The sequence below is a fragment of the Aquarana catesbeiana genome, linkage group LG03, assembly GCF_042186555.1.
Source record: "Aquarana catesbeiana isolate 2022-GZ linkage group LG03, ASM4218655v1, whole genome shotgun sequence".
NCBI classification, from domain to species: Eukaryota; Metazoa; Chordata; class Amphibia; order Anura; family Ranidae; genus Aquarana; species Aquarana catesbeiana.
In genome coordinates, this window is record NC_133326.1 from 122,448,192 (window position 1) to 122,459,519 (window position 11,328).

An 11,328-nucleotide genomic window follows, 5' to 3' on the forward strand; every position below is an offset into this window, starting at 1 on the left:
CTTTTAACCCCAAAAAAGGGGTTAAAAATGCTCGCGTTGCAGCACTTCCAAAGCGCCTTTCAGGCTGTATACAGCACTCCCAAAATGCCCCAAGGATGCTGCTTGCAGGACTTTTCCTAAGGTCTCGCAAGTGCGTGGAAAGACACACTTAAATGAATGGGACGTGGTTTTCAGGCGTTATTTAGAGGCTATTTATAGCGCTAAAATGCCTGAAAACTGCCTCAGTGTTAAAGGGGTCTTAGCAACAGCAACTGTTGTACAACATAAAGAGTGCAGTGGTCAGGAGTGTGAAATTCATAGTATAGTGTATACAGTGCAGAGATAAGGAGTGCATATCACACAAAGTGCAGGAGCCAGGTGTGCATAAGACACAGTGCGTAGGTGTCAGGAGTAGGTAACCCAGAGAGCACAGGCATCAGGAGTGTGTAATGCACAAAGCACAGGGGTCAGGAGTGCATTATGCACAAAGTTCAGGGGTCAAGTGGTGTGCAAGTGCCAGGGCTGTGTGAGACCCACAGCAGTGGGTTTGGGAGTGTATAAGATGTAGTGTGCTGGTGTCAGGAGTGCCTAACACACAGAGTGCAGTGATCAAGAGTGTATAACACATGGAGTGCAAGGGTCAAGAGTGTATAAAACCATGAGTGCAGGGGTCAGGGTATGCTATGTACTGTATGTCATAGACACCATTTAGAAATCCATTGAGGCACGTCACTGAAAGAATCAGTGCTAGGGCGTGATGTATCCAGTTTGAATTCCATACTACCTGGATGATTTCCTGTGTATTGGGCCACCGGATTCTACCGCTTGCGTGGTCTTGTTGGGGACGCTACAACACATAGCATTGCGCCCAGTTCATGTACCTGTCACAGACAGGTACATGAATTTTTTTTTTAACAGTAAAGTTTTTTTATTTTATTAAACACTTAAGACAGTACAAACAATGCCAGCATTATTTAAGGATCCATCATAAGTCAACAGACTACAAACTTATAGCAGTACATGTATAGAACTTATACTTCTCCATTCCATATAATAATATTGTAAACACAGTCTTGATCAAAGTCGTAACCGGGGCCTAAGCCTATACAGGTTGAGAATTATGTTGTCTTCATGTAGCTTTTCCTTGATGGGATATTATAAGGAGATCTTTAGATACAACATCAGTGTGCTATTGATCAGTCAACCCTACCATCTCCCAGATTAGAGGGAGGGGGGGAGGGAAATATAGACGCCTGGGGTCTCCCCCCAACACCTGGGGTCAACCACATGCATCTATCCAGCTCGACCACACCTTGTCGAATTTTTGAGGACAGTTCCTGCTCTCATAGGTTAAACGGTATAGCGGCAGTGCATTATTTACCGCCGCTTCCCATGCACCTTTAGTAGGGGCCTCTTTATTCTTCCAATTGAGGAGTATTTCTCTCCTTGCATAGAATATGGAGTATGTTAAACATTGTTTAACCGCTTAACAACCGGCCCATAGCCAAATGACGGCTACAGGGCGGTTGTTTAACTCTGGGAGGACGTCCAGGGACGTCCTCCCAGAATTCTGCTCTCGCGCGCCCCCTAGGGCGCGCACTCGAGAGCATCTGGGTCCAGAGGACCCGGCGCATCACAGATCCCGGTAAATGGCCGCTGATCGCGGCCGTTTACCATGTGATCGCTACGTCAAATGACGGAGCGATCACATGTAAACAAACCGGCGTCATCTGATGACGCCGGTTCCTCTCCTCCCCTCTGTGTACCGATCGGTACACTGTGAGCGGAGAGGGGGATGGATGGATGGCTGTAGCGTTGTGGGCTGCATGTGTAGTGCCCACAGCGCTGCACAGAGACATCCAGCCATCCATCCATCCATGCTCAGCCATCCCCACTACTATGCATGCCCTGCAATGCCCTCTGCAATGCCCCCAAGTACTCTGGTATGCCCCACAATACCCCTGCAATACTCTGCCATACCCTGCAATACCCCTGCAATACTCTGCCATACCCTGCAATACTCTGCCATACCCTGCAATACCCCGCAATACTCTGCCATACCCTGCAATACCCCGCCATACTCTGCAATACCCCGCCATACTCCGCAATACCCCGCCATACTCCGCAATACCCCGCCATACCCTGGAATACCTCGCAATACTCTGCCATACCCTGGAATACCCCGCAATACTCTGCCATACCCTGGAATACCCCGCAATACTCTGCCATACCCTGGAATACCCCTCAATACTCTGCCATACTCTGGAATACCCCGCAATACTCTGCCATACCCTGGAATACCCCGCAATACTCTGCAATACCCCGCAATACTCTGCCATACCCTGCAATACCCTGAAATACCCCGCAATACACTGCCATACCCTGCAATACCCCACAATATCCCGCAATACTCTGCAATACCCCGCGATACCCAGCCATACTCAGTGATACTCAGTGATACCCAGCCATACTCTGCAATACTCAGTGATACCCAGCCATACTCTGCAATACTCAGTGATACCCAGCCATACTCTGCAATACTCAGTGATACCCAGCCATACTCTGCAAAACTCAGTGATACCCAGCCATACTCTGCAAAACTCAGTGATACCCAGCCATACTCTGCAAAACTCAGTGATACCCAGCCATACTCTGCAATACTCAGTGATACCCAGCCATACTCTGCAATACTCAGTGATACCCAGCCATACTCTGCCATACCCAGCCATGCTCTGCAATACCCCACAAAAATCTGCAATACTCTGCCATAACCTGCAATACTCTGCAATACCCCGCAATACCCAGCCATACTCTGCAATACTCGGTGATACCCAGTCATACTCTGCCATACCCAGTCATACTCGGCGATACCCAGTCATACTCGGCGATACTCTGCAATACCCAGCCATGCTCAGCCATACTCTGCCATACCCAGTCATACTCGGCGATACTCAGCCATACTCGGCCATGCTCAGCCATACTCGGCCATGCTCAGCCATACCCAGCCATGCTCAGCCATACCCAGCCATGCTCAGCCATACTCTGCCTCTGTATGTGGCCAGGCTGTGGAAGTCTCACAGATGTGGTATCGCCGTACTCAGGAGGAGTAGGAGAATCTATTTTGGGGTGTCATTTTTGATATGTACATGCTATGTGTTATAAATATTGTATAAATGGACAACTTTGTGTTAAAAAAAAAAAAAGCGTTTTAACCACTTCCGGCCTTCCGTCATACGACGTCCTTGACTTTGTGCGGGGATATCTGAATGATGGGTGCAGCTATAGGCATCATTCAGATATCATCTTTTTCAGCCGGCGATTCCCTACACCATAAGAACGATCATAGCGGCTGTTACACTGCTTGATCGTTCTTACGGGAGGCGAGAGGAGACGTCCCCCCCTCCCGCAGCCCTCCGGTGCTTCTACCGACTCACCGCTACGATCGAAGCCAGGATCTTTTTTTTTTTTTTTTTTTTTTAATTTCAGGCACAGCCTAGAGGTGAGATTTGGGGTCTTATTGACCCCATATCTCACTGTAAAGAGGACCTGTCATGCCATATTCCTATTATAAGGGATGTTTACATTCCTTGTAATAGGAATAAAAGTGATCAAAAAATTTTTTTTTGGGAAAAAAGTGTCAAACTAAAAAAATAAAGTAAAATGAACAATAAAAAAAAATTTAAAATTTTTTAAAGCGCCCCTGTCCGTGTGCTCGCATGCAGAAGCGAACGCATACGTAAGTCCCGCCCACATATGAAAACGGTGTTCAAACCACACATGTGAGGTATCGCTGCGATCGGTAGAGCGAGAGCAATAATTTTGGCCCTAGACCTCCTCTGTAACTCAAAATTTGTAACCAGTAAAAAATTTTAAAGCGTCGCCTATGGGGATTTTTAAGTGGCGAAGTTTGGCGCCATTCCACAAGCGTGTGCAATTTTGAGAGGTGACATGTTAGGTATCTATTTACTCGGCGTAACTTCATCTTTCATATTATGCAAAAACATTGGGCTAACCTTACTGTTTTGTTTTTTTTTAAAGCAAAAAACATTTTTTTTTTCCAAAAAAAACGCGTTCGAAAAATTGCTGCGCAAATATCGTGCGAGATAAAAAGTTGCAATGACCGCTATTGTATTCTCTAGGGTCTTTGCTAAAAAAACATATATAATGTTTTGGGGTTCTATGTAATTTTCTAGCAAATAAATGATGATTTTTACATGTAGGAGAGAAATGTCAGAATTGGCCTGGGTGCTCCAGAACGCCTGAAGGTGCTCCCTGCATGTTGGGCCTCTGTATGTGGCCACGCTGTGTAAAAGTCTCACACATGTGGTATCACCATACTCAGGAGTAATAGCATAATGTGTTTTGGGGTGTAATTTGTGGTATGCATATGCTGTGTGTGAGAAATAACCTGCTAATATGACAATTTTGTGAAAAAAAAAAAAAAAAGAAAAAAAAAAACTTGATTTTGCAAAGAATTGTGGGAAAAAATGACAACTTCAAAAAACTCACCATGCATCTTTCTAAATACCTTGGAATGTCTTCTTTCCAAAAAGGGGTCATTTGGGGGGTATTTGTACTTTTCTGGCATGTTAGGGTCTCAAGAAATGAGATAGGCCGTCAGTACTTCAGGTGTGATCAATTTTCAGATATTGGCACCATAGCTTGTGGACACTATAACTTTCACAAAGACCAAATAATATACACTAATTTGGGTTATTTTTACCAAAGATATGTAGCGGTATAAATTTTGGCCAAAATATATGAAGAAAAATTACTAATTTTCAAAATTTTATAATAGAAACGAAGAAAAATTAATTTTTTTACAGATTTTTCGGTCTTTTTTCTTTTATAGCGCAAAAAATAAAGAACCCAGCGGTGATTAAATACCACCAAAAGAAAGCTCTATTTGTGTGAAAAAAAGGACAAAAAATTCATATAGATACAGTGTTGCATGACTGAGTAATTGTCATTCAAAATGTGAGAGCACCAAAAGCTGAAAATTGGTCTGGGTATTAAGGGGGTTTAAGTGCCCAGTGGTCAAGTGGTTAATATATCGGTCTCCCTCTATGTCTTCCAAGTGACTGAGTAGTAGGACCAAGGGGTCCACTGGTACCTCAGCTCCACACACCACCCCCAGCTTGTTTGCCACCGCGTTCCAATATGGGCGCAGCTTGGGACAGGACCAGACCATATGAAAAAATGTTCCCACTTCTAGTTCGCATTTAGTACAGGTGGGGCTCTTCCCAGGGTAAATTTGCGCTAGTCGGTGGGGCGTGTAGTAGGCTCTGTGGATAAACTTTAGTTGAATAAATCTATCCCTGGCTGTAATCATGGACGGGATAAACGTGGACAGGCATTCCTCCCATTCCTCCTCCCCCAGCGAGGGAATATCCGTCTGCCATTTGACTCTGGTTCTGTCAGTTTTAACATCGTGGGCCACTGTTAAGTATAAATAAAGAGAAGATAGGGGTTTCTCCAGCATCCCCGAGATCAAGAGACGCTCGATTGAATCCGGTTCGAGTGCCACCCGATCAGGAAACTGGGCCCTGAGGGCGTGCTGCAACTGCATGTATCTAAAAAGGAAGGAGTTTGGTAGATTATGGGCCTGTTGCATCTCTCTAAACGACTGTACTCTTCCCCTTGACATTACTTGTTTTAATTTAGTGATGCCTCGCCTAGCCCATGTCGCCGGGTCCGGGACAGTGAAGAGGTGCGGGAGTATAGGATTAGCCCACAATGGGGTGTGTGGGGACACAGTGGCTGGTTGTAATAAAGCTGCCCTAGAGGACCTCCAGACTTGAATGGTGGTTTTCATGGGGCCTGTAACAGCAGGAGTAGCCTTTTTTTCCTCTATACGGGAGATTGGAGAGCGCCGCATAAGATCCCATAACCGCCGCCTCCAATGTAACAGCCGGGTTTTGGCGAGGCTGCGAGAACCACCACCTCACCGTCACTAGGACGGCCGCCCAGTAATATATTAAGAAATTCGGCAGGGCTAATCCACCTCCAGACAGCGGAAGGTACAATATAGCCTTAGCTACCCTTGGGGTTTTCCCCGCCCAAATGAAAGAGATCACCACGCTCTCTAGTCTACGAAAAAAGGATTTAGGTATCAAAACTGGGGTTTGCCTAAAATAATATAAAAATTTTGGTAAGTAAATCATTTTCAATAAGTTCCCCCTACCAACCGGGGACAGGGGGAGAGACCTCCAGGTGGAGCACTTTTGTTGCAGCTGAGGCAATAATGGATAAACATTCCTGTCTAGGTATCCCTTTAACTCACCCCCCACACGTACTCCCAAGTATGTGAACTCCCCCACCCACTTCAATGGAGTATTTGTGTCTATTAGTGGTAGGGAACTGCAAAGGGGAAAAAGCATCGATTTGTTCCAATTAATGCGAATGCCCGAAAAGCGACCGAATGTATCGAAAAGGGCCAGAGCTGCATGCAGGGAGTCCGAGGCATCCGCTAGATACAGGAGGGAGTCATCCGCATATAACGAAATTTTCTCGGTGACAGCTCCCACCTGTATCCCCTTGACCGTTTCGTCTGCTCTAAGTAGGATAGCTAGCGGCTCAAGTGCCATAGCAAAGAGGGCCGGGGAGAGTGGGCACCCCTGCCTCGTGCCCCTCTCGAGGGCGAATTTATCCGAGAGGGTGCCATTAGTGCGGATGCGAGCCGTAGGTCTGGCATACAGTAGTCGGAGCCAGGTCAAAAATTTAGGCCCAAAGCCAAACGTAGAAAGGACTGCCCATAGGTAGCCCCACTCGACGGAGTCAAACGCTTTCTCCGCGTCGAGTGAGGCCACCACTCCCGAGCCCCTCGACTCAGCCAGAGCTATATGCGTGTGCAATCGTCGAATGTTGATGTCTGTTCCCCTGCCAGGCATAAAGCCTGTCTGGTCTGGATGAATTAGGGCCGTGATCACCATATTTAGTCTGTTGGCAAGGATTTTTGACAGAATCTTGGTATCTACATTAAGTAGAGAGATGGGGCGGTAGGACGAGCATAGGGTCGGGTCTTTTCCTGCCTTGGGGATGACCACAATCACCGCCTCGTACATAGAGTCAGGGATAGATTCTGCAACCATAGACTTTGACAATAGGGATTGAATTTTGGGGGCCAGCTGTTCTGCATACATTTTATAAAGTTCGACTGGAATGCCATCTGGGCCAGGGGTTTTGCCCGTCTGCATCATTTTTAGTGCTTTTAGAATTTCCTCAACACTAATGGGAGCGTCTAATTTATTAGCGTATGTAGGGGTAAGGGTCAGTATGTCAATATTGTTCAGGTAAGCCGTCAGCTCCGCGGGATCATAATCCGCCCTAGAGCGGTATAGGTTCTGGTAATAGGAGGCAAATTCCTAATTAATGTCCACTGGGGAGGTGAGCACAGATCCCCCATCATCACAAATTTGTCCTATCGACATCCCCCCCGAGTGTTCTCTAGAGAGCCACGGCAGCAGGCGGCCTGTCCTCTCTCCCTGCTCAAATATCCTCTGTTTTTGGTGCAAGAGCTTCTTTTGGGTTAATGAAGTTCGTACCATGAGGGTCTCTCTTAGAAGCTCCTGCAATCTCCCGTATATCTGAGGGTCAGGGGAGCTAACATAAAGAGCCTCCTGCCTTCCCGCCTCCACCTCGAGGCGTGTGAGCTCCTTTCTCCTGTCCCTGCGGTCCCCTGAGATAATGGTCTGGAACTGTCCCCTGGTAAACGCCTTAAAGGCATCCCAGACCGAGGCCGCCGAAGCAGATCCCTCATTCTCCACCCAGTATGTCTCCAACTCCTGTCTATACTTCGGCTCCACCTCCACATCCGAGATCCAATACCTCGACAGGCGCCAGAGTCTATCAGATGGGACCGTCGAGGCATCCAGATCCAGGAGAAGCGGGGCGTGGTCCGAGATTCCCCGGGGGAGAATTGCAATTTCACGAACTCTAGGCAGGACAGAACCCCCCGCGTAAATCAAATCAATTCTCGAGAAGGTTCTGTGCGACGCAGAGTGGCAGGTATATGCCTTTTCCCGAGGGTGCTTCCATCTCCACAGATCAAACATACCATAGGTGGCCGCCCACTCTGCAAGCCCCTGTGAGGTCGCACCAGTGGGGGTCAGTCTATCTAGACCTGCATCCGGTACTAGATTAAAATCTCCCAAGATAACTACTTTTTCCGTAGAAAATTCCGCTATTTTCGCAGTTATCTGGTTCAGTATTTGAAGGGAGGCCGGGGGCGGCAGATATAGGCCCACAATAACCCATGGAACATTGTGAAGCAGGGCATGTAACACCACATATCTACCACCCGGGTCCAGAGCCAGGTCAAGGAGCTTGAAGGGGAGTGTCTTTAGAATTAATATGCTTACTCCTCTTGAAAAAGAAGAGTGTGTCCAATGGTAATGATACCCCACCCACGGTTTTTTAAGACTAAGGGTCTTCTTTCCCACCAAATGTGTCTCCTGGAACACACACAAGTGGGGGCGGTAAGTTTTAACAAACTGAAAGACCAATGATCGCTTCACCGGAGAGTTTAGACCCCGTGTGTTCCAGGAGAGCAGTCTAAGGGAGGTCATCTGTGCGGCTCAAAATTATAGTGGGATCTATGGGAGGTACCAGCTCCCTGACCAGAGGTCCGGGCCCGGGCAGGCCAAACCAGGACCCTAAGCGGCATGTAATGTTTTGCAGGTAGTCTGCCTGTAGTACTGTCATGAGCAAAAAACGTAAAAACAAAATAAAATAAACAACATAAGTGGGTCTGCAACTGCAGTCCATTTGAACCAAACATCCCCCCCCACCCCGCCCCTCCCCCCAACATAGTAAGAGGGGCCTTATTCCCATCCAAAAAAAAGGGGAAGGCTCAGAGCCAACATGAGGGCAATGTGCAAACGGCGCTCAGCCTTTCACCGGCAAATTAGCTTCTTGTTATCCGGCACGGATAATTTAGTGTGAATCACCCGGGTCCCCGGGGGCGCTTACTTAAACATCTAAAGTGGCATACCATATGGCTACCCCTGCCAACATTATATTATAACTTGGGTCAACAGTATGTCCCCCCATTATAACAGGGGATACCATGCACAGGAAGTCCTGGCCAGACGACTTCAGAGACAGGATCCGTATCCCCCCTCTCCTCCATTCCTCTCCAAACAGCAACAAGAAAAAAGTCCCTTCAGTGTAAGAGGAGGGATAAGAGAAGGGAGTATGCAGTTGCACCAAATCCAGCAGAACGTCACGGTGACCAGTGTAGGGGAGGTGGGTCCTGGGCCAGCTCAGTCCCCTGGTCCGTAGGAGCCATTTAGAGAAGGGGGAAGAATGTGGACAGGCAAGGACCGGATTAATTGGTAAGTTCCAGGATCTCCATCAACGAAGAGGATACCTCCACCCCCCTCCTCCGGAACCTCTGTGGGGCAGGCAGGGTCAGAGGGGGAGTGTGCCAGATTCTCCCTGAAACATGTCGCGTGACCTCCCCTGAGTGGTGTAGTGAGTTAAGGTGGACCATGGGTGCCCAAACCAACCACCAGGGGGTGCTGCTTCACTAAGTTTAGTTATCCCCAACTTTGTATGGCGCATATGCGCCTGTATGAAGGAGTGTCAGCAGAAAGGATCAGTCCCGCATTCCTGTAGGCACATGTGAGGTGCTAATCCTAGGGTTAAGTCAGAGGGGTAGCACATAAGCAGATCAGCGAGATTGGGGTTCAGGGGCGGAGAGTCTCAGCCCACGCTGCAGCATCCCTGGGCGATGTAAAAAATTGTACTCTCTCCCCATCCTGGACCCTTAGCCTGGCAGGAAAGAGCATGCTGTACTTCACGCCCTTTTGTCTCAGCATAGCTCTGACTTGATCAAATGATTTGCGGCGGCGTTGAGTCTCCACCGAGTAATCCGGGAATATAAGCAGGGTTGCATCTCCGAGTTTTAGATCTCCTTGTAACCTGGCTGCGTGAAGGATCGTGTCCCGGTCTCTGTAGTGCAGTAGCTTGAATATGAAAGTGCGCGGTGGCGCTCCCGGAGGTCCCCTAGTCGCTGGCATCCTATTGGCTCTCTATAGAGAAGTGGGGAGAGAAGGCGGCCCTGGGGAGCAGCTTAGGCAGGAGCCCCTCCATGAATGTGACCGGATCGGCCCCCTCAGCACCCTCTGGAAGGCCAAGGATCCTCAGATTGCTCCTCCGGTTGCGGTTCTCTGCGTCCTCGGCTCTATTTTCCAGGTGTTTGACTTTCAGCTTCAGGGCCTGGATATCCGCATGATGTTCCCTCTGTGTATCCTCTATATCTGACACACGTCTTTCCGCCTCAGTTACACGGTCCCTGAACTTATCCATGTCTCTACGGATGAGGGCAGTCTCCGTCTGTACATGGTCTATTTTTGTGGTTAGAGTCGCCTGGCAAGTGGTTATGGCCAGCATTAGAGCATCAAAAGCCGCGGAGCCCGCCTGTATAGCTCCGTCAGGAGGGGAAGCTGCCGGCGATGCCATCTTGGACGCCTCGTGTGCTGTGGATCTCGGGACAGAGCGGGTCTTCACCGGGGTGCTATTGTACCTGTGCTGGCTCGATTTCCTGCCCGCGGGCATCGCCCAATCCACCCCCCAAAGCCTCCGGAGGCGATAAGGTCCAAATTTACGATCCTTCACACTAGGATAGCTGTAGGATTGATGGCCGGAGACGGGAGCTCAGCTAACACACGTCTGCTCCCAGCGCCATCTTGGACACGCCCCCCACAGGTACATGAATTTGTCCGTGTTTGCATGAGGCAAAGAATATCCACACTGGAGTGTGCTCACTCCTGCCCCCACCATCCTGGCCACTGTGCCCAACACACTGACCGGCATATGGCCAAAGAGTTTTGTACTGAGTTGGGCAGAGCCGGATAGAGAACTGAGTGGCCAGCTCCCCATCAGGTCCACTTCATTACTAATAGTGCATGCACAGGAGTACAATAGTGGTTTTCAAATCTTCCCACTGCCGTGCGCTTGTAGGCAGGTGTACTTATTTTTGCCACTAGGTGACTGTACCAGAATAGTATCTTGTTACAGTAAGTACAGTCATTGGTGCTAGGCTCCTTTTTGGTAGAGTACTCCTTCAGTGATGTCATGGGTGAGTCAGTGCCCTGTTATAAGCCATGCTGGGAGGAGCCCTAGGAGGACTTTTGGGCATGGGAGCACCACAAACACCACAAACTTTTGTGGATGTAATTAGCACACATAGGTCCTAGGCAGGTGCCAGGAAGAGTACACCTGAAGAGCCGATTGTAGTCTTTCTGTCCCTTATGGAGGTGACGGCTAGGCAAAAGGCTTTTCAGGCCCAAGCAAAGGTTCCCTCTGTGAGGCTGCTTCCCTGGTGGGTCCCAGGATGTACCTAAG